The following is a 23,502-nucleotide window of genomic DNA, read 5'->3' on the forward strand; positions in this document are numbered from 1 at the left end:
TGCAGGTCGCAGTAGCTTAACAAGACGGTTTAAATGCCCCTTGGAAGAGCAGTGGAGGTCACAGTAGCTTAACAAGACGGTTAAAATGCCCTTTGGAAGAGCGGTGAAGGTCGCAGTAGCTTAACAAGACGGTTTAAATGCCCCTTGGAAGAGATGAGCAGGTCGCAGTAGCATAACAAGACGGTTTAAGTGACCCTTGGAAGAGACGTGCAGGTTGCAGTAGCTTAACAAGACGGTTTAAATGCCTCTTGGAAGAGAGGTGGAGGTCGCAGGAGCTTAACAAGACAGTTTAAATGCCCCTTGGAAGAGACGTGCAGGTGGTAGTAGCTTAACAAGATGGTTTAAATGCCCCTTGGAAGAGACGTGCAGGTCGCAGTAGCTTAACAAGACGGTTTAAATGCCCCTTGGAAGAGACGTGCAGGATGCAGTAGCTTAACAAGAGGGTTTAAATGTCCCTTGGAAGAGACGTGCAGGTTGCAGTAGCTTAACAAGACGGTTTAAATGCCTCTTGGAAGAGAGGTCGAGGTCGCAGGAGCTTAACAAGACAGTTTAAATGCCCCTTGGAAGAGACGTGCAGGTCGCAGTAGCTTAAGAAGAGGGTTTAAATGCCCCTTGGAAGAGACGTGCAGGTCGCAGTAGCTTAACAAGATGGTTTAAATGCCCTTTGGAAGAGCGGTGGAGGCCACAGTAGCTTAACAAGACGGTTTAAATGCCCCTTGGAAAAGACATGCAGGTCGCAGTAGGTTAACAAGATGGTTTAAATGCCCCTTGGAAGAGATATGCAGGTCGCAGTAGCTTAACAAGACGGTTTAAATGCACCTTGGAAGAGACGTGCAGGTCGCAGTAGCTTAACAAGAGGGTTTAAATGGCCCTTGAAAGAGACGTGCAGGTCGCAGCAGCTTAACAAGCTGGTTTAAATGCCCCTTGGAAGAGACGTGCAGGTCGCAGTAGCTTAACAAGATGGTTTAAATGCCCTTTGGAAGAGCGGTGGAGGCCACAGTAGCTTAACAAGACGGTTTAAATGCCCCTTGGAAAAGACATGCAGGTCGCAGTAGGTTAACAAGATGGTTTAAATGCCCCTTGGAAGAGATATGCAGGTCGCAGTAGCTTAACAAGACGGTTTAAATGCACCTTGGAAGAGACGTGCAGGTCGCAGTAGCTTAACAAGAGGGTTTAAATGGCCCTTGAAAGAGACGTGCAGGTCGCAGCAGCTTAACAAGCTGGTTTAAATGCCCCTTGGAAGAGACGTGCAAGTCGCAGTAGCTTAAAAAGACGGTTTAAATTCCCCTTGGAAGAGACGTGCAGGTTGCAGTAGCTTAACAAGACGGTTTAAATGCCCCTTGGAAGTGACGTGCAGGTCGCACTAGCTTAACAAGACGGTTTAAATGCCCCTTGGAAGAAACGTGCAGGTCGCAGTAGCTTAACAAGACGGATTAAATGCCCCTTGCAAGAGACGTGCAGGTCGCAGTAGCTTAACAAGAGGGTTTAAATGCCCCTTGGAAGAGCGGTAGAGGTCACAGTAGCTTAACAAGACGCTTTAAATGCCCCTTGGAAAAGACATGCAGGTCGCAGTAGCATAACAAGATGGTTTAAATGCCCCTCGGAAGAGATGTTCATGTCGCAGTAGCTTAACAAGACAGTTTGAATGCCCCTTGGAAGAGGCTTACAGTTCGCAGTTGCTTACCAAGACGGTTTAAATGCCCCTTGGAAGAGACGTGCATGTCGCAGTATCTTAACAAGACAGTTTAAATGCCCCTTGGAAGAGACGTGCAGGTCGCATTAGCTTAAGAAGACGGATTAAATGCCCCTTGGAAGAGCAGTGGAGGTCGCAGTAGCTTAACAAGATGGTTTAAATGCCCCTTGGTAGAGACGTGCAGGTCACAGTAGTTTAACAAGACAGTTAAAATGCCCCTTGGAAGAGATGTGCAGGTCACAGTAGCTTAACAACACTGTTTAAATGCCCCTTGAAAGAGACGTGCAGGTCGCAGTAGCTTAACCAGATGGTTTAAATGCCCCTTGGTAGAGAGGTGGAGGTCGCAGTAGCTTACCAAGACAGTTTAAATGCCCCTTGGAAGAGACGTGCAGGTCGCAATAGCTTAACAAGAAGGTTTAAATGCCCCTTGGAAGAGATGAGCAGGTCGCAGTAGCTTAACAAGACGGTTTAAATGCCCCTTGGAAGAGACGTGCAGGTCGCAGTAGCTTAACAAGAAGGTTTAAATGCCCCTTGGAAGAGATGAGCAGGTCGCAGTAGCTTAACAAGACGGTTTAAATGCCCCTTGGAAGAGGATTGCAGGTCGCAGTAGCTTACCAAGATGGTTTACATGCCCCTTGGAAGAGACGTGCAGGTCGCAGTAGCTTAACAAGACGGTTTAAATGCCCCTTGGAAGAGACATACTGTTCGCAGCAGCTTAACAAGACGGTTTAAATGCCCATTGGAAGAGACGTACAGGTCGCATTAACTTAACAAGACAGCTTAAATGCCCATTGGAAGAGACGTTCAGTTCGCAGTAGCTTAACAAGACGGTTTAAATGCCCCTTGCAAGAGACGTGCAGGTCGCATTAGCTTAACAAGACGGATTAAATGCCCTTTGGAAGAGCGGTGAAGGTCGCAGTAGCTTAACAAGACGGTTTAAATGCCCCTTGGAAGAGACCTGCAGGTCGCAGCAGCTTAACAAGACGGTTTAAATGCCCCTTGGAAGAGACGTGCAGGTCGCAGTAGCTTAACAAGATGAATAAAATGCCCCTTGGAAGAGACGTGCAGGTCGCAGTAGCTTAACAAGACGGTTTAAATGCCCCTTGGAAGAGATGTGCAGGTCGCAGTAGCTTAACAAGACCGTTTAAATGCACCTTGGTAGAGACGTGCAGGTCACAGTAGCTTAACAAGAATGTTAAAATGCCCTTTGGAAGAGCGGTGAAGGTCACAGTAGCTTAACAAGACGGTTTAAATGCCCCTTGGAAAAGACATGCAGGTCGCAGTAGCTGAACAAGATGGTTTAAATGCCCGTTGGAAGAGATGAGCAGGTCGCAGTAGCTTAACAAGACGGTTTAAATGCCCCTTGGAAGAGGATTGCAGGTCGCAGTAGCTTACCAAGATGGAATAAATGCCCCTTGGAAGAGACGTGCAGGTCGCAGTAGCTTAACAAGACGGTTTAAATGCCCCTTGGAAGAGCGGTGGAGGTCGCAGTAGCTTAACAAGACGGTTTAAATGCCCCTTGGAAGAGACATACTGGTCGCAGCAGCTTAACAAGACGGTTTAAATGCCCATTGGAAGAGACGTACAGGTCGCAGTAGCTTAACAAGATGGTTTAAATGCCCCTTCTAAGAGACGTGCAGGTCGCAGTAGCTTAACAAGATAGTTTAAATATCCCTAGGAAGAGACGTGCAGGTCGCAGTAGCTTAACAAGACGGTTTAAATGCCCCTTGGAAGAGACGTGCAGGTGGCAGTAGCTTAACAAGACGGTTAAAATGCCACTTGGAAGAGACGTGCAGGTCGCAGTAGCTTAACAAGACGGTTTAATGCCCCTTGTAAGAGAGGTGGAGGTCGCAGTAGCTTAACAAGACAGTTTAAATGCCCCTTGGAAGAGACGTGCAGGTCGCAGTAGCTTAACAAGACGGTTTAAATGCCCCTTGGAAGAGACGTGCAGGTCGCAGTAGCTTAACAAGACGGTTTAAATGCCCCTTGGAAGAGCAGTGGAGGTCACAGTAGCTTAACAAGACGGTTAAAATGCCCTTTGGAAGAGCGGTGAAGGTCGCAGTAGCTTAACAAGACGGTTTAAATGCCCCTTGGAAGAGATGAGCAGGTCGCAGTAGCTTAACAAGACGGTTTAAATGCCCCTTGGAAGAGACGTGCAGGTTGCAGTAGCTTAACAAGACAGTTTAAATGCCTCTTGGAAGAGAGGTCGAGGTCTCAGGAGCTTAACAAGACAGTTTAAATGCCCCTTTGAAGAGACGTGCAGGTCGCAGTAGCTTAACAAGACGGTTTAAATGCCCCTTAGAAGAGACGTGCAGGTCGCAGTAGCTTAACAAGACGGTTTAAATGCCCCTTGCAAGAGACGTGCAGGTCGCAGTAGCTTAAGAAGAGGGTTTAAATGCCCCTTAGAAGAGGCTTGCAGGTCGCAGTAGCTTATCAAGACGGTTTAAATGCCACTTGGAAGAGACGTGCAGGTCGCAGTAGCTTAACAAGACGGTTTAAATGCCCCTTGTAAGAGAGGTGGAGGTCGCAGTAGCTTAACAAGACAGTTTAAATGCCCCTTGGAAGAGACGTGCAGGTCGCAGTAGCTTAATAAGACGGTTTAAATGCCCCTTAGAAGAGACGTGCAGGTCGCAGTAGCTTAACAAGACGGTTTAAATGCCCCTAGGAAGAGCAGTGGAGGTCACAGTAGCTTAACAAGACGGTTAAAATGCCCTTTGGAAGAGCGGTGAAGGTCGCAGTAGCTTAACAAGACGGTTTAAATGCCCCTTGGAAGAGATGTGCAGGTCGCAGTAGCTTAACAAGACGGTTTAAATGCCAATTGGAAGAGACGTACAGGTCGCAGTAACTTAACAAGACGGTTTAAATGCCTCTTGGAAGAGAGGTGGAGGTCGCAGGAGCTTAACAAGACAGTTTAAATGCCCCTTGGAAGAGACGTGCAGGTGGTAGTAGCTTAACAAGATGGTTTAAATGCCCCTTGGAAGAGACGTGCAGGTCGCAGTAGCTTAACAAGACGGTTTAAATGCCCCTTAGAAGAGACGTGCAGGTCGCAGTAGCTTAACAAGACGGATTAAATGCCCCTTAGAAGAGGCTTGCAGGTTGCAGTAGCTTACCAAGATGGTTTAAATGCCCCTTGGAAGAGACGTGCAAGTCGCAGTAGCTTAAAAAGATGGTTTAAATGCCCCTTGGAAGAGCGGTGGAGGTCACAGTAGCTTAACAAGTCGGTTTAAATGCCCCTTGGAAAAGACATGCAGGTCGCAGTAGCTGAACAAGATGGTTTAAATGCCCCTTGGAAGAGATGAGCAGGTCGCAGTAGCTTAACAAGACGGTTTAAATGCCCCTTGGAAGAGGCTTGCAGGTCGCAGTAGCTTACCAAGACGGTTTAAATGCCCCTTGGAAGAGACGTGCAAGTCGCAGTAGCTTAAAAAGATGGTTTAAATGCCCCTTGGAAGAGCGGTGGAGGTCACAGTAGCTTAACAAGTCGGTTTAAATGCCCCTTGGAAAAGACATGCAGTTCGCAGTAGCTGAACAAGATGGTTTAAATGCCTCTTGGAAGAGATGAGCAGGTCGCAGTAGCTTAACAAGACGGTTTAAATGCCCCTTGGAAGAGGATTGCAGGTCGCAGTAGATTACCAAGATGGATTAAATGCCCCTTGGAAGAGACGTGCAGGTCGCAGTAGCTCAACAAGACGGTTTAAATGCCCCTTGGAAGAGCGGTGGAGGTTGCAGTAGCTTAACAAGACGGGTAAATGCCCCTTGGAAGAGACATACTGGTCGCAGCAGCTTAACAAGACGGTTTAAATGCCAATTGGAAGAGACGTACAGGTCGCAGTAGCTTAACAAGATGGTTTAAATGCCCCTTGTAAGAGACGTGCAGGTCGCAGTAGCTTAACAAGATAGTTTAAATATCCCTAGGAAGAGACGTGCAGGTCGCAGTAGCTTAACAAGACAGTTTAAATGCCCCTTGGAAGAGACGTGTAGTTCGCAGTAGCTTAACAAGACGGTTTAAATGCCCCTTGGAAGAGACGTGCAGCTCGCAGTAGCTTAACAAGACAGATTAAATGCCCCTTGCAAGAGACGTGCAGGTCGCAGTAGCTTAACAAGACGGTTTAAATGCCCCTTGGAAGAGACGTGCAGGTCACATTAGCTTAACAAGACGGTTTAAATGCCCCTTGGAAGAGGCTTTCAGGTCGCAGTAGCTTACCAAGACGGTTTAAATGCCCCTTGGTAGAGACGTGCAGGTCGCAGTAGCTTAACAAGACGGTTTAAATGCCCCTTGGTAGAGCGGTGGAGGTCGCAGTGGCTTAACAAGACGGTTTACATGCCCCTTGGAAGAGACATACAGTCACAGCAGCTTAACAAGACGTTTTAAATGCCCATTGGAAGAGACGTACAGGTCGCAGTAGCTTAACAAGATGGTTTAAATGCCCCTTGGAAGAGACGTGCAGGTCGCAGTAGCTTAACAAGGCGGTTTAAATGCCCCTTGGAAGAGACGTGCAGGTCGCAGTAGCTTAACAAGACAGTTTAAATGCCCCTTGGAAGAGCAGTGGAGATCGCAGTAGCTTAACAAGACGGTTTAAATTCCCCTTGGTAGAGACGTGCAGGTCACAGTAGCTTACCAAGACGTTTAAAATGCCCTTTGGAAGAGCGGTGAAGGTCGCAGTAGCTTAACAAGACGGTTTAAATGCCCCTTGGAAGAGCGGTGGAGGTCGCAGTAGCTTAACAAGATGGTTTAAATGCCCCTTGGAAGACACATGCTGGTCGCAGCAGCTTAACAAGACGGTTTAAATGCCCATTGGAAGAGACGTACAGGTCACATTAGCTTAACAAGACAGCTTAAATGCCCATTGGAAGAGACGTGTAGTTCGCAGTAGCTTAACAAGACGGTTTAAATGCCCCTTGGAAGAGACGTGCAGCTCGCAGTAGCTTAACAAGACAGATTAAATGCCCCTTGCAAGAGACGTGCAGGTCGCAGTAGCTTAACAAGACGGTTTAAATGCCCCTTGGAAGAGACGTGCAGGTCACATTAGCTTAACAAGACGGTTTAAATGCCCCTTGGAAGAGGCTTTCAGGTCGCAGTAGCTTACCAAGACGGTTTAAATGCCCCTTGGTAGAGACGTGCAGGTCGCAGTAGCTTAACAAGACGGTTTAAATGCCCCTTGGTAGAGCGGTGGAGGTCGCAGTGGCTTAACAAGACGGTTTACATGCCCCTTGGAAGAGACATACAGTCACAGCAGCTTAACAAGACGTTTTAAATGCCCATTGGAAGAGACGTACAGGTCGCAGTAGCTTAACAAGATGGTTTAAATGCCCCTTGGAAGAGACGTGCAGGTCGCAGTAGCTTAACAAGGCGGTTTAAATGCCCCTTGGAAGAGACGTGCAGGTCGCAGTAGCTTAACAAGACAGTTTAAATGCCCCTTGGAAGAGCAGTGGAGATCGCAGTAGCTTAACAAGACGGTTTAAATTCCCCTTGGTAGAGACGTGCAGGTCACAGTAGCTTACCAAGACGTTTAAAATGCCCTTTGGAAGAGCGGTGAAGGTCGCAGTAGCTTAACAAGACGGTTTAAATGCCCCTTGGAAGAGCGGTGGAGGTCGCAGTAGCTTAACAAGATGGTTTAAATGCCCCTTGGAAGACACATGCTGGTCGCAGCAGCTTAACAAGACGGTTTAAATGCCCATTGGAAGAGACGTACAGGTCACAGTAGCTTAACAAGACAGCTTAAATGCCCATTGGAAGAGACGTGCAGTTTGCAGTAGCTTAACAAGACGGTCTAAATGCCCCTTGGAAGAGACGTGCAGGTCGCAGTAGCTTAACAAGACGGATTAAATGCCCTTTGGAAGAGCGGTGAAGGTCGCAGTAGCTTAACAAGACGGTTTAAATGCCCCTTGGAAGAGACGTGCAGGTCGCAGCAGCTTAACAAGACGGTTTAAATGCCCCTTGGAAGAGACGTGCAGGTCGCAGTAGCTTAACAAGATGGTTAAAATGCCCCTTGGAAGAGACGTGCAGGTCGCAGTAGCTTAACAAGACGGTTTAAATGCCCCTTGGAAGAGATGTGCAGGTCTCAGTAGCTTAACAAGACGGTTTAAATGCCCCTTGGAAGAGCAGTGGAGGTCGCAGTAGCTTAACAATACCGTTTAAATGCACCTTGGTAGAGACGTGCAGGTCACAGTAGCTTAACAAGACGGTTTAAATGCCCCTTGTAAGAGAGGTGGAGGTCGCAGTAGCTTAACAAGACAGTTTAAATGCCCCTTGGAAGAGACGTGCAGGTCGCAGTAGCTTAACAAGACGGTTTAAATGCCCCTTGGAAGAGACGTGCAGGTCGCAGTAGCTTAACAAGACGTTTAAATGCCCCTTGGAAGAGCAGTGGAGGTCACAGTAGCTTAACAAGACGGTTAAAATGCCCTTTGGAAGAGCGGTGAAGGTCGCAGTAGCTTAACAAGACGGTTTAAATGCCCCTTGGAAGAGATGTGCAGGTCGCAGTAGCTTAACAAGACGGTTTAAATGCCCCTTGGAAGAGACGTGCAGGTTGCAGTAGCTTAACAAGAAGGTTTAAATGCCTCTTGGAAGAGAGGTCGAGGTCGCAGGAGCTTAACAAGACAGTTTAAATGCCCCTTGGAAGAGACGTGCAGGTGGTAGTAGCTTAACAAGATGGTTTAAATGCCCCTTGGAAGAGACGTGCAGGTCGCAGTAGCTTAACAAGACGGTTTAAATGCCCCTTAGAAGAGTCGTGCAGGTCGCAGTAGCTTAACAAGACGGTTTAAATGCCCCTTGCAAGAGACGTGCAGGTCGCAGTAGCTTAACAAGAGGGTTTAAATGACCCTTAGAAGAGGCTTGCAGGTCGCAGTAGCTTATCAAGACGGTTTAAATGCCCCTTGGAAGAGACGTGCAGGTCGCAGTAGCTTAAAAAGATGGTTTAAATGCCCCTTGGAAGAGCGGTGGAGGTCACAGTAGCTTAACAAGACGGTTTAAATGCCCCTTGGAAAAGACATGCAGGTCGCAGTAGGTTAACAAGATGGTTTAAATGCCCCTTGGAAGAGATATGCAGGTCACAGTAGCTTAACAAGACGGTTTAAATGCACCTTGTAAGAGACGTGCAGGTCACAGTAGCTTAACAAGAGGGTTTAAATGCCCCTTGGAAGAGACGTGCAGGTCGCAGCAGCTTAACAAGCTGGTTTAAATGCCCCTTGGAAGAGACGTGCAAGTCTCAGTAGCTTAACAAGACGGTTTAAATGCCCCTTGGAAGTGACGTGCAGGTCGCAGTAGCTTAACAAGACGGTTTAAATGCCCCTTGGAAGAGACGTGCAGGTCGCAGTAGCTTAACAAGACGGATTAAATGCCCCTTGCAAGAGACGTGCAGGTCGCAGTAGCTTAACAAGACGGTTTAAATGCCCCTTGGAAGAGACGTGCAGGTCGCAGTAGCTTAACAAGACGTATTAAATGCCCCTTGCAAGAGACGTGCAGGTCGCAGTAGCTTAACAAGAGGGTTTAAATGCCCCTTGGAAGAGCGGTAGAGGTCACAGTAGCTTAACAAGACGGTTTAAATGCCCCTTGGAAAAGACATGCAGGTCGCAGTAGCTTAACAAGATGGTTTAAATGCCCCTTGGAAGAGATTTTCATGTCGCAGTAGCTTAACAAGACAGTTTGAATGCCCCTTGGAAGAGGCTTACAGGTCGCAGTTGCTTACCAAGACGGTTTAAATGCCCCTTGGAAGAGACGTGCAGGTCGCAGTATCTTAACAAGACAGTTTAAATGCCCCTTGGAAGAGACGTGCAGGTCGCATTAGCTTAAGAAGACGGATTAAATGCCCCTTGGAAGAGCAGTGGAGGTCGCAGTAGCTTAACAAGACGGTTTAAATGCCCCTTGGTAGAGACGTGCAGGTCACAGTAGCTTAACAAGACGGTTAAAATGCCCTTTGGAAGAGCGGTGAAGGTCGCAGTAGCTTAACAAGACAGTTAAAATGCCCCTTGGAAGATATGTGCAGGTCACAGTAGCTTAACAAGACTGTTTAAATGCCCCTTAGAAGAGACGTGCAGGTCGCAGGAGCTTAACCAGATGGTTTAAATGCCCCTTGGAAGAGAGGTGGAGGTCGCAGTAGCTTACCAAGACAGTTTAAATGCCCCTTGGAAGAGACGTGCAGGTCGCAATAGCTTAACAAGACTGTTTAAATGTCCCTTGGAAGAGACGTGCAGGTCGCAATAGCTTAACAAGACGGTTTAAATGCCCCTTGGAAGAGACATGCAGGTCGCAGTAGCTTAACAAGACGGTTTAAATGCCCCTTGGAAGACACGTGCAGGTCGCAGTAGCTTAACAAGAAGGTTTAAATGCCCCTTGGAAGAGATGAGCAGGTCGCAGTAGCTTAACAAGACGGTTTAAATGCCCCTTGGAAGAGGATTGCAGGTCGCAGTAGCTTACCAAGATGGTTTAAATGCCCCTTGGAAGAGACGTGCAGGTCGCAGTAGCTTAACAAGACGGTTTAAATGCCCCTTGGAAGAGCGGTGGAGGTCGCAGTAGCTTAACAAGACGGTTTAAATGCCCCTTGGAAGAGACATACTGGTCGCAGCAGCTTAGCAAGACGGTTTAAATACCCATTGGAAGAGACGTGCAGGTCGCATTATCTTAACAAGACAGCTTAAATGCCCATTGGAAGAGACGTGCAGTTCGCAGTAGCTTAACAAGACGGTTTAAATGCCCCTTGGAAGAGACGTGCAGGTCGCAGTAGCTTAACAAGACGGATTAAATGCCCTTTGGAAGAGCGGTGAAGGTCGCAGTAGCTTAACAAGACGATTTAACTGCCCCTTGGAAGAGACGTGCAGGTCGCAGCAGCTTAACAAGACGGTTTAAATGCCCCTTGGAAGAGACGTGCCGGTCGCAGTAACTTAACAAGATGATTAAAATGCCCCTTGGAAGAGACGTGCAGGTCGCAGTAGCTTAAAAAGACGGTTTAAATGCCCCATGGAAGAGATGTGCAGGTCGCAGTAGCTTAACAAGAACGATTAAATGCACCTTGGTAGAGACGTGCAGGTCACAGTAGCTTAACAAGACTGTTAAAATGCCCTTTGAAAGAGCGGTGAAGGTCACAGTAGCTTAACAAGATGGTTTAAATGCCCCTTGGAAGAGATGTGCAGGTCGCAGTAGCTTAACAAGACGGTTTAAATGCCCCTTGGAAGAGACGTGCAGCTGGCAGTAGCTTAACAAGACGGTTAAAATGCCACATGGAAGAGACGTGCAGTTCGCAGTAGCTTAACAAGACGGTTTAAATGACCCTTGTAAGAGAGGTGGAGGTCGCAGTAGCTTAACAAGACAGTTTAATTGCCCCTTGGAAGAGACGTGCAGGTCGCAGTAGCTTAACAAGACGGTTTAAATGCCCCTTGGAAGAGCAGTGGAGGTCACAGTAGCTTAACAAGACGGTTAAAATGCCCTTTGGAAGAGCGGTGAAGGTCGCAGTAGCTTAACAAGACGGTTTAAATGCCCCTTGGAAGAGACTTACAGGTCGCAGTAGCTTAACAAGACGGTTTAAATGCCTCTTGGAAGAGAGGTGGAGGTCGCAGGAGCTTAACAACACAGTTTAAATGCCCCTTGGAAGAGACGTGCAGGTGGTAGTAGCTTAACAAGATGGTTTAAATGCCCCTTGGAAGAGACGTGCAGGTCGCAGTAGCTTAACAAGACTGTTTAAATGCCCCTTAGAAGAGACGTGCAGGTCGCAGTAGCTTAACAAGACGGTTTAAATGCCCCTTGCAAGAGACGTGCAGGTCGCAGTAGCTTAACAAGAGGGTTTAAATGCCCCTTAGAAGAGGCTTGCAGGTCGCAGTAGCTTACCAAGACGGTTTAAATGCCCCTTGGAAGAGACGTGCAAGTCGCAGTAGCTTAAAAAGATGGTTTAAATGCCCCTTGGAAGAGCGGTGGAGGTCACAGTAGCTTAACAAGACGGTTTAAATGCCCCTTGGAAAAGACATGCAGGTCGCAGTAGCTAAACAAGATGGTTTAAATGCCCCTTGGAAGAGATGAGCAGGTCGCAGTAGCTTAACAAGATGGTTTAAATGCCCCTTGGAAGAGGATTGCAGGTCGCAGTAGCTTACCAAGATGGATTAAATGCCCCTTGGAAGAGACGTGCAGGTCGCAGTAGCTTAACAAGACGGTTTAAATGCCCCTTGGAAGAGCGGTGGAGGTCGCAGTAGCTTAACAAGATGGTTTAAATGCCCCTTGGAAGACACATGCTGGTCGCAGCAGCTTAACAAGACGGTTTAAATGCCCATTGGAAGAGACGTACAGGTCACAGTAGCTTAACAAGACAGCTTAAATGCCCATTGGAAGAGACGTGTAGTTCGCAGTAGCTTAACAAGACGGTTTAAATGCCCCTTGGAAGAGACGTGCAGCTCGCAGTAGCTTAACAAGACAGATTAAATGCCCCTTGCAAGAGACGTGCAGGTCGCAGTAGCTTAACAAGACGGTTTAAATGCCCCTTGGAAGAGACGTGCAGGTCACATTAGCTTAACAAGACGGTTTAAATGCCCCTTGGAAGAGGCTTTCAGGTCGCAGTAGCTTACCAAGACGGTTTAAATGCCCCTTGGTAGAGACGTGCAGGTCGCAGTAGCTTAACAAGACGGTTTAAATGCCCCTTGGTAGAGCGGTGGAGGTCGCAGTGGCTTAACAAGACGGTTTACATGCCCCTTGGAAGAGACATACAGTCACAGCAGCTTAACAAGACGTTTTAAATGCCCATTGGAAGAGACGTACAGGTCGCAGTAGCTTAACAAGATGGTTTAAATGCCCCTTGGAAGAGACGTGCAGGTCGCAGTAGCTTAACAAGGCGGTTTAAATGCCCCTTGGAAGAGACGTGCAGGTCGCAGTAGCTTAACAAGACAGTTTAAATGCCCCTTGGAAGAGCAGTGGAGATCGCAGTAGCTTAACAAGACGGTTTAAATTCCCCTTGGTAGAGACGTGCAGGTCACAGTAGCTTACCAAGACGTTTAAAATGCCCTTTGGAAGAGCGGTGAAGGTCGCAGTAGCTTAACAAGACGGTTTAAATGCCCCTTGGAAGAGCGGTGGAGGTCGCAGTAGCTTAACAAGATGGTTTAAATGCCCCTTGGAAGACACATGCTGGTCGCAGCAGCTTAACAAGACGGTTTAAATGCCCATTGGAAGAGACGTACAGGTCACAGTAGCTTAACAAGACAGCTTAAATGCCCATTGGAAGAGACGTGCAGTTTGCAGTAGCTTAACAAGACGGTCTAAATGCCCCTTGGAAGAGACGTGCAGGTCGCAGTAGCTTAACAAGACGGATTAAATGCCCTTTGGAAGAGCGGTGAAGGTCGCAGTAGCTTAACAAGACGGTTTAAATGCCCCTTGGAAGAGACGTGCAGGTTGCAGCAGCTTAACAAGACGGTTTAAATGCCCCTTGGAAGAGACGTGCAGGTCGCAGTAGCTTAACAAGATGGTTAAAATGCCCCTTGGAAGAGACGTGCAGGTCGCAGTAGCTTAACAAGACGGTTTAAATGCCCCTTGGAAGAGATGTGCAGGTCTCAGTAGCTTAACAAGACGGTTTAAATGCCCCTTGGAAGAGCAGTGGAGGTCGCAGTAGCTTAACAATACCGTTTAAATGCACCTTGGTAGAGACGTGCAGGTCACAGTAGCTTAACAAGACGGTTTAAATGCCCCTTGTAAGAGAGGTGGAGGTCGCAGTAGCTTAACAAGACAGTTTAAATGCCCCTTGGAAGAGACGTGCAGGTCGCAGTAGCTTAACAAGACGGTTTAAATGCCCCTTGGAAGAGACGTGCAGGTCGCAGTAGCTTAACAAGACGTTTAAATGCCCCTTGGAAGAGCAGTGGAGGTCACAGTAGCTTAACAAGACGGTTAAAATGCCCTTTGGAAGAGCGGTGAAGGTCGCAGTAGCTTAACAAGACGGTTTAAATGCCCCTTGGAAGAGATGTGCAGGTCGCAGTAGCTTAACAAGACGGTTTAAATGCCCCTTGGAAGAGACGTGCAGGTTGCAGTAGCTTAACAAGAAGGTTTAAATGCCTCTTGGAAGAGAGGTCGAGGTCGCAGGAGCTTAACAAGACAGTTTAAATGCCCCTTGGAAGAGACGTGCAGGTGGTAGTAGCTTAACAAGATGGTTTAAATGCCCCTTGGAAGAGACGTGCAGGTCGCAGTAGCTTAACAAGACGGTTTAAATGCCCCTTAGAAGAGTCGTGCAGGTCGCAGTAGCTTAACAAGACGGTTTAAATGCCCCTTGCAAGAGACGTGCAGGTCGCAGTAGCTTAACAAGAGGGTTTAAATGACCCTTAGAAGAGGCTTGCAGGTCGCAGTAGCTTATCAAGACGGTTTAAATGCCCCTTGGAAGAGACGTGCAGGTCGCAGTAGCTTAAAAAGATGGTTTAAATGCCCCTTGGAAGAGCGGTGGAGGTCACAGTAGCTTAACAAGACGGTTTAAATGCCCCTTGGAAAAGACATGCAGGTCGCAGTAGGTTAACAAGATGGTTTAAATGCCCCTTGGAAGAGATATGCAGGTCGCAGTAGCTTAACAAGACGGTTTAAATGCACCTTGTAAGAGGCGTGCAGGTCACAGTAGCTTAACAAGAGGGTTTAAATGCCCCTTGGAAGAGACGTGCAGGTCGCAGCAGCTTAACAAGCTGGTTTAAATGCCCCTTGGAAGAGACGTGCAAGTCGCAGTAGCTTAACAAGACGGTTTAAATGCCCCTTGGAAGTGACGTGCAGGTCGCAGTAGCTTAACAAGACGGTTTAAATGCCCCTTGGAAGAGACGTGCAGGTCGCAGTAGCTTAACAAGACGGATTAAATGCCCCTTGCAAGAGACGTGCAGGTCGCAGTAGCTTAACAAGACGGTTTAAATGCCCCTTGGAAGAGACGTGCAGGTCGCAGTAGCTTAACAAGACGTATTAAATGCCCCTTGCAAGAGACGTGCAGGTCGCAGTAGCTTAACAAGAGGGTTTAAATGCCCCTTGGAAGAGCGGTAGAGGTCACATTAGCTTAACAAGACGGTTTAAATGCCCCTTGGAAAAGACATGCAGGTCGCAGTAGCTTAACAAGATGGTTTAAATGCCCCTTGGAAGAGATTTTCATGTCGCAGTAGCTTAACAAGACAGTTTGAATGCCCCTTGGAAGAGGCTTACAGGTCGCAGTTGCTTACCAAGACGGTTTAAATGCCCCTTGGAAGAGACGTGCAGGTCGCAGTATCTTAACAAGACAGTTTAAATGCCCCTTGGAAGAGACGTGCAGGTCGCATTAGCTTTAGAAGACGGATTAAATGCCCCTTGGAAGAGCAGTGGAGGTCGCAGTAGCTTAACAAGACGGTTTAAATGCCCCTTGGTAGAGACGTGCAGGTCACAGTAGCTTAACAAGACGGTTAAAATGCCCTTTGGAAGAGCGGTGAAGGTCGCAGTAGCTTAACAAGACAGTTAAAATGCCCCTTGGAAGATATGTGCAGGTCACAGTAGCTTAACAAGACTGTTTAAATGCCCCTTGGAAGAGACGTGCAGGTCGCAGGAGCTTAACCAGATGGTTTAAATGCCCCTTGGAAGAGAGGTGGAGGTCGCAGTAGCTTACCAAGACAGTTTAAATGCCCCTTGGAAGAGACGTGCAGGTCGCAATAGCTTAACAAGACTGTTTAAATGTCCCTTGGAAGAGACGTGCAGGTCGCAATAGCTTAACAAGACGGTTTAAATGCCCCTTGGAAGAAACATGCAGGTCGCAGTAGCTTAACAAGACGGTTTAAATGCCCCTTGGAAGACACGTGCAGGTCGCAGTAGCTTAACAAGAAGGTTTAAATGCCCCTTGGAAGAGATGAGCAGGTCGCAGTAGCTTAACAAGACGGTTTAAATGCCCCTTGGAAGAGGATTGCAGGTCGCAGTAGCTTACCAAGATGGTTTAAATGCCCCTTGGAAGAGACGTGCAGGTCGCAGTAGCTTAACAAGACGGTTTAAATGCCCCTTGGAAGAGCGGTGGAGGTCGCAGTAGCTTAACAAGACGGTTTAAATGCCCCTTGGAAGAGACATACTGGTCGCAGCAGCTTAACAAGACGGTTTAAATACCCATTGGAAGAGACGTGCAGGTCGCATTATCTTAACAAGACAGCTTAAATGCCCATTGGAAGAGACGTGCAGTACGCAGTAGCTTAACAAGACGGTTTAAATGCCCCTTGGAAGAGACGTGCAGGTCGCAGTAGCTTAACAAGACGGATTAAATGCCCTTTGGAAGAGCGGTGAAGGTCGCAGTAGCTTAACAAGACGGTTTAACTGCCCCTTGGAAGAGACGTGCAGGTCGCAGCAGCTTAACAAGACGGTTTAAATGCCCCTTGGAAGAGACGTGCCGGTCGCAGTAACTTAACAAGATGATTAAAATGCCCCTTGGAAGAGACGTGCAGGTCGCAGTAGCTTAACAAGACGGTTTAAATGCCCCATGGAAGAGATGTGCAGGTCGCAGTAGCTTAACAAGAACGATTAAATGCACCTTGGTAGAGACGTGCAGGTCACAGTAGCTTAACAAGACTGTTAAAATGCCCTTTGAAAGAGCGGTGAAGGTCACAGTAGCTTAACAAGATGGTTTAAATGCCCCTTGGAAGAGATGTGCAGGTCGCAGTAGCTTAACAAGACGGTTTAAATGCCCCTTGGAAGAGACGTGCAGCTGGCAGTAGCTTAACAAGACGGTTAAAATGCCACATGGAAGAGACGTGCAGTTCGCAGTAGCTTAACAAGACGGTTTAAATGACCCTTGTAAGAGAGGTGGAGGTCGCAGTAGCTTAACAAGACAGTTTAATTGCCCCTTGGAAGAGACGTGCAGGTCGCAGTAGCTTAACAAGACGGTTTAAATGCCCCTTGGAAGAGACGTGCAGCTCGCAGTAGCTTAACAAGACAGATTAAATGCCCCTTGCAAGAGACGTGCAGGTCGCAGTAGCTTAACAAGACGGTTTAAATGCCCCTTGGAAGAGACGTGCAGGTCACATTAGCTTAACAAGACGGTTTAAATGCCCCTTGGAAGAGGCTTTCAGGTCGCAGTAGCTTACCAAGACGGTTTAAATGCCCCTTGGTAGAGACGTGCAGGTCGCAGTAGCTTAACAAGACGGTTTAAATGCCCCTTGGTAGAGCGGTGGAGGTCGCAGTGGCTTAACAAGACGGTTTACATGCCCCTTGGAAGAGACATACAGTCACAGCAGCTTAACAAGACGTTTTAAATGCCCATTGGAAGAGACGTACAGGTCGCAGTAGCTTAACAAGATGGTTTAAATGCCCCTTGGAAGAGACGTGCAGGTCGCAGTAGCTTAACAAGGCGGTTTAAATGCCCCTTGGAAGAGACGTGCAGGTCGCAGTAGCTTAACAAGACAGTTTAAATGCCCCTTGGAAGAGCAGTGGAGATCGCAGTAGCTTAACAAGACGGTTTAAATTCCCCTTGGTAGAGACGTGCAGGTCACAGTAGCTTACCAAGACGTTTAAAATGCCCTTTGGAAGAGCGGTGAAGGTCGCAGTAGCTTAACAAGACGGTTTAAATGCCCCTTGGAAGAGCGGTGGAGGTCGCAGTAGCTTAACAAGATGGTTTAAATGCCCCTTGGAAGACACATGCTGGTCGCAGCAGCTTAACAAGACGGTTTAAATGCCCATTGGAAGAGACGTACAGGTCACAGTAGCTTAACAAGACAGCTTAAATGCCCATTGGAAGAGACGTGCAGTTTGCAGTAGCTTAACAAGACGGTCTAAATGCCCCTTGGAAGAGACGTGCAGGTCGCAGTAGCTTAACAAGACGGATTAAATGCCCTTTGGAAGAGCGGTGAAGGTCGCAGTAGCTTAACAAGACGGTTTAAATGCCCCTTGGAAGAGACGTGCAGGTTGCAGCAGCTTAACAAGACGGTTTAAATGCCCCTTGGAAGAGACGTGCAGGTCGCAGTAGCTTAACAAGATGGTTAAAATGCCCCTTGGAAGAGACGTGCAGGTCGCAGTAGCTTAACAAGACGGTTTAAATGCCCCTTGGAAGAGATGTGCAGGTCTCAGTAGCTTAACAAGACGGTTTAAATGCCCCTTGGAAGAGCAGTGGAGGTCGCAGTAGCTTAACAATACCGTTTAAATGCACCTTGGTAGAGACGTGCAGGTCACAGTAGCTTAACAAGACGGTTTAAATGCCCCTTGTAAGAGAGGTGGAGGTCGCAGTAGCTTAACAAGACAGTTTAAATGCCCCTTGGAAGAGACGTGCAGGTCGCAGTAGCTTAACAAGACGGTTTAAATGCCCCTTGGAAGAGACGTGCAGGTCGCAGTAGCTTAACAAGACGTTTAAATGCCCCTTGGAAGAGCAGTGGAGGTCACAGTAGCTTAACAAGACGGTTAAAATGCCCTTTGGAAGAGCGGTGAAGGTCGCAGTAGCTTAACAAGACGGTTTAAATGCCCCTTGGAAGAGATGTGCAGGTCGCAGTAGCTTAACAAGACGGTTTAAATGCCCCTTGGAAGAGACGTGCAGGTTGCAGTAGCTTAACAAGAAGGTTTAAATGCCTCTTGGAAGAGAGGTCGAGGTCGCAGGAGCTTAACAAGACAGTTTAAATGCCCCTTGGAAGAGACGTGCAGGTGGTAGTAGCTTAACAAGATGGTTTAAATGCCCCTTGGAAGAGACGTGCAGGTCGCAGTAGCTTAACAAGACGGTTTAAATGCCCCTTAGAAGAGTCGTGCAGGTCGCAGTAGCTTAACAAGACGGTTTAAATGCCCCTTGCAAGAGACGTGCAGGTCGCAGTAGCTTAACAAGAGGGTTTAAATGACCCTTAGAAGAGGCTTGCAGGTCGCAGTAGCTTATCAAGACGGTTTAAATGCCCCTTGGAAGAGACGTGCAGGTCGCAGTAGCTTAAAAAGATGGTTTAAATGCCCCTTGGAAGAGCGGTGGAGGTCACAGTAGCTTAACAAGACGGTTTAAATGCCCCTTGGAAAAGACATGCAGGTCGCAGTAGGTTAACAAGATGGTTTAAATGCCCCTTGGAAGAGATATGCAGGTCGCAGTAGCTTAACAAGACGGTTTAAATGCACCTTGTAAGAGACGTGCAGGTCACAGTAGCTTAACAAGAGGGTTTAAATGCCCCTTGGAAGAGACGTGCAGGTCGCAGCAGCTTAACAAGCTGGTTTAAATGCCCCTTGGAAGAGACGTGCAAGTCGCAGTAGCTTAACAAGACGGTTTAAATGCCCCTTGGAAGTGACGTGCAGGTCGCAGTAGCTTAACAAGACGGTTTAAATGCCCCTTGGAAGAGACGTGCAGGTCGCAGTAGCTTAACAAGACGGATTAAATGCCCCTTGCAAGAGACGTGCAGGTCGCAGTAGCTTAACAAGACGGTTTAAATGCCCCTTGGAAGAGACGTGCAGGTCGCAGTAGCTTAACAAGACGTATTAAATGCCCCTTGCAAGAGACGTGCAGGTCGCAGTAGCTTAACAAGAGGGTTTAAATGCCCCTTGGAAGAGCGGTAGAGGTCACATTAGCTTAACAAGACGGTTTAAATGCCCCTTGGAAAAGACATGCAGGTCGCAGTAGCTTAACAAGATGGTTTAAATGCCCCTTGGAAGAGATTTTCATGTCGCAGTAGCTTAACAAGACAGTTTGAATGCCCCTTGGAAGAGGCTTACAGGTCGCAGTTGCTTACCAAGACGGTTTAAATGCCCCTTGGAAGAGACGTGCAGGTCGCAGTATCTTAACAAGACAGTTTAAATGCCCCTTGGAAGAGACGTGCAGGTCGCATTAGCTTAAGAAGACGGATTAAATGCCCCTTGGAAGAGCAGTGGAGGTCGCAGTAGCTTAACAAGACGGTTTAAATGCCCCTTGGTAGAGACGTGCAGGTCACAGTAGCTTAACAAGACGGTTAAAATGCCCTTTGGAAGAGCGGTGAAGGTCGCAGTAGCTTAACAAGACAGTTAAAATGCCCCTTGGAAGATATATGCAGGTCACAGTAGCTTAACAAGACTGTTTAAATGCCCCTTGGAAGAGACGTGCAGGTCGCAGGAGCTTAACCAGATGGTTTAAATGCCCCTTGGAAGAGAGGTGGAGGTCGCAGTAGCTTACCAAGACAGTTTAAATGCCCCTTGGAAGAGACGTGCAGGTCGCAATAGCTTAACAAGACTGTTTAAATGTCCCTTGGAAGAGACGTGCAGGTCGCAATAGCTTAACAAGACGGTTTAAATGCCCCTTGGAAGAGACATGCAGGTCGCAGTAGCTTAACAAGACGGTTTAAATGCCCCTTGGAAGACACGTGCAGGTCGCAGTAGCTTAACAAGAAGGTTTAAATGCCCCTTGGAAGAGATGAGCAGGTCGCAGTAGCTTAACAAGACGGTTTAAATGCCCCTTGGAAGAGGATTGCAGGTCGCAGTAGCTTACCAAGATGGTTTAAATGCCCCTTGGAAGAGACGTGCAGGTCGCAGTAGCTTAACAAGACGGTTTAAATGCCCCTTGGAAGAGCGGTGGAGGTCGCAGTAGCTTAACAAGACGGTTTAAATGCCCCTTGGAAGAGACATACTGGTCGCAGCAGCTTAACAAGACGGTTTAAATACCCATTGGAAGAGACGTGCAGGTCGCATTATCTTAACAAGACAGCTTAAATGCCCATTGGAAGAGACGTGCAGTACGCAGTAGCTTAACAAGACGGTTTAAATGCCCCTTGGAAGAGACGTGCAGGTCGCAGTAGCTTAACAAGACGGATTAAATGCCCTTTGGAAGAGCGGTGAAGGTCGCAGTAGCTTAACAAGACGGTTTAACTGCCCCTTGGAAGAGACGTGCAGGTCGCAGCAGCTTAACAAGACGGTTTAAATGCCCCTTGGAAGAGACGTGCCGGTCGCAGTAACTTAACAAGATGATTAAAATGCCCCTTGGAAGAGACGTGCAGGTCGCAGTAGCTTAACAAGACGGTTTAAATGCCCCATGGAAGAGATGTGCAGGTCGCAGTAGCTTAACAAGAACGATTAAATGCACCTTGGTAGAGACGTGCAGGTCACAGTAGCTTAACAAGACTGTTAAAATGCCCTTTGAAAGAGCGGTGAAGGTCACAGTAGCTTAACAAGATGGTTTAAATGCCCCTTGGAAGAGATGTGCAGGTCGCAGTAGCTTAACAAGACGGTTTAAATGCCCCTTGGAAGAGACGTGCAGCTGGCAGTAGCTTAACAAGACGGTTAAAATGCCACATGGAAGAGACGTGCAGTTCGCAGTAGCTTAACAAGACGGTTTAAATGACCCTTGTAAGAGAGGTGGAGGTCGCAGTAGCTTAACAAGACAGTTTAATTGCCCCTTGGAAGAGACGTGCAGGTCGCAGTAGCTTAACAAGACGGTTTAAATGCCCCTTGGAAGAGACGTGCAGGTCGCAGTAGCTTAACAAGACGGTTTAAATGCCCCTTGGAAGAGCAGTGGAGGTCACAGTAGCTTAACAAGACGGTTAAAATGCCCTTTGGAAGAGCGGTGAAGGTCGCAGTAGCTTAACAAGACGGTTTAAATGCCCCTTGGAAGAGACTTACAGGTCGCAGTAGCTTAACAAGACGGTTTAAATGCCTCTTGGAAGAGAGGTGGAGGTCGCAGGAGCTTAACAACACAGTTTAAATGCCCCTTGGAAGAGACGTGCAGGTGGTAGTAGCTTAACAAGATGGTTTAAATGCCCCTTGGAAGAGACGTGCAGGTCGCAGTAGCTTAACAAGACTGTTTAAATGCCCCTTAGAAGAGACGTGCAGGTCGCAGTAGCTTAACAAGACGGTTTAAATGCCCCTTGCAAGAGACGTGCAGGTCGCAGTAGCTTAACAAGAGGGTTTAAATGCCCCTTAGAAGAGGCTTGCAGGTCGCAGTAGCTTACCAAGACGGTTTAAATGCCCCTTGGAAGAGACGTGCAAGTCGCAGTAGCTTAAAAAGATGGTTTAAATGCCCCTTGGAAGAGCGGTGGAGGTCACAGTAGCTTAACAAGACGGTTTAAATGCCCCTTGGAAAAGACATGCAGGTCGCAGTAGCTAAACAAGATGGTTTAAATGCCCCTTGGAAGAGATGAGCAGGTCGCAGTAGCTTAACAAGACGGTTTAAATGCCCCTTGGAAGAGGATTGCAGGTCGCAGTAGCTTACCAAGATGGATTAAATGCCCCTTGGAAGAGACGTGCAGGTCGCAGTAGCTTAACAAGACGGTTTAAATGCCCCTTGGAAGAGCGGTGGAGGTCGCAGTAGCTTAACAAGACGGTTTAAATGCCCCTTGGAAGAGACATACTGGTCGCAGCAGCTTAACAAGACGGTTTAAATGCCCATTGGAAGAGACGTACAGGTCGCAGTAGCTTAACAAGATGGTTTAAATGCCCCTTGTAAGAGACGTGCAGGTCGCAGTAGCTTAACAAGATAGTTTAAATATCACTAGGAAGAGACGTGCAGGTCGCAGTAGCTTAACAAGACGGTTTAAATGCCCCTTGGAAGAGACGTGCAGGTCGCAGTAGCTTAACAAGACGTTTTAAATGCCCCTTGGAAGAGCAGTGGAGGTCACAGTAGCTTAACAAGACGGTTAAAATGCCCTTTGGAAGAGCGTTGAAGGTCGCAGTAGCTTAACAAGACGGTTTAAATGCCCCTTGGAAGAGATGAGCAGGTCGCAGTAGCTTAACAAGACTGTTTAAATGCCCCTTGGAAGAGACATGCAGGTTGCAGTAGCTTAACAAGACGGTTTAAATGCCTCTTGGAAGAGAGGTCGAGGTCGCAGGAGCTTAACAAGACAGTTTAAATGCCCCTTGGAAGAGACGTGCAGGAGGTAGTAGCTTAACAAGATAGTTTAAATGCCCCTTGGAAGAGACGTGCAGGTCGCAGTAGCTTAACAAGACGATTTAAATGCCCCTTAGAAGAGACGTGCAGGTCGCAGTAGCTTAACAAGACGGTTTAAATGCCCCTTGCAAGAGACGTGCAGGTCGCAGTAGCTTAACAAGAGGGTTTAAATGCCCCTTAGAAGAGGCTTGCAGGTCGCAGTAGCTTACCAAGACGGTTTAAATGCCCCTTGGAAGAGACGTGCAGGTCGCAGTAGCTTAACAAGACGGTTTAAATGCCCCTTGGAAAAGACATGCAGGTCGCAGTAGGTTAACAAGATGGTTTAAATGCACCTTGGAAGAGACGTGCAGGTCGCAGTAGCTTAACAAGAGGGTTTAAATGCCCCTTGGAAGAGACGTGCAGGTCGCAGCAGCTTAACAAGACGGTTTAAATGCACCTTGGAAGAGACGTGCAGGTCGCAGTAGCTTAACAAGAGGGTTTAAATGCCCCTTGGAAGAGACGTGCAGGTCGCAGCAGCTTAACAAGCTGGTTTAAATGCCCCTTGGAAGAGACGTGCAAGTCGCAGTAGCTTAAAAAGACGGTTTAAATGCCCCTTGGAAGAGACATGCAGGTTGCAGTAGCTTAACAAGACGGTTTAAATGCCCCTTGGAAGTGACGTGCAGGTCGCAGTAGCTTAACAAGACGGTTTAAATGCCCCTTGGAAGAGACGTGCAGGTCGCAGTAGCTTAACAAGACGGATTAAATGCCCCTTGCAAGAGACGTGCAGGTCGCAGTAGCTTAACAAGAGGGTTTAAATGCCCCTTGGAAGAGCGGTAGAGGTCACAGTAGCTTAACATGACGGTTTAAATGCCCCCTGGAAAAGACATGCAGGTCGCAGTAGCTTAACAAGATGGTTTAAATGCCCCTCGGAAGAGATGTTCATGTCGCAGTAGCTTAACAAGACAGTTTGAATGCCCCTTGGAAGAGGCTTACAGGTCGCAGTTGCTTACCAAGACAGTTTAAATGCCCCTTGGAAGAGACGTGCAGGTCGCAGTATCTTAACAAGACAGTTTAAATGCCCCTTGGAAGAGACGTGCAGGT

The sequence above is a fragment of the Phyllobates terribilis genome, unplaced genomic scaffold (genome assembly GCF_046119375.1).
Source record: "Phyllobates terribilis strain yellow unplaced genomic scaffold, ASM4611937v1 Scaffold_1__5_contigs__length_1240528914, whole genome shotgun sequence".
NCBI classification, from domain to species: domain Eukaryota; kingdom Metazoa; phylum Chordata; class Amphibia; order Anura; family Dendrobatidae; genus Phyllobates; species Phyllobates terribilis.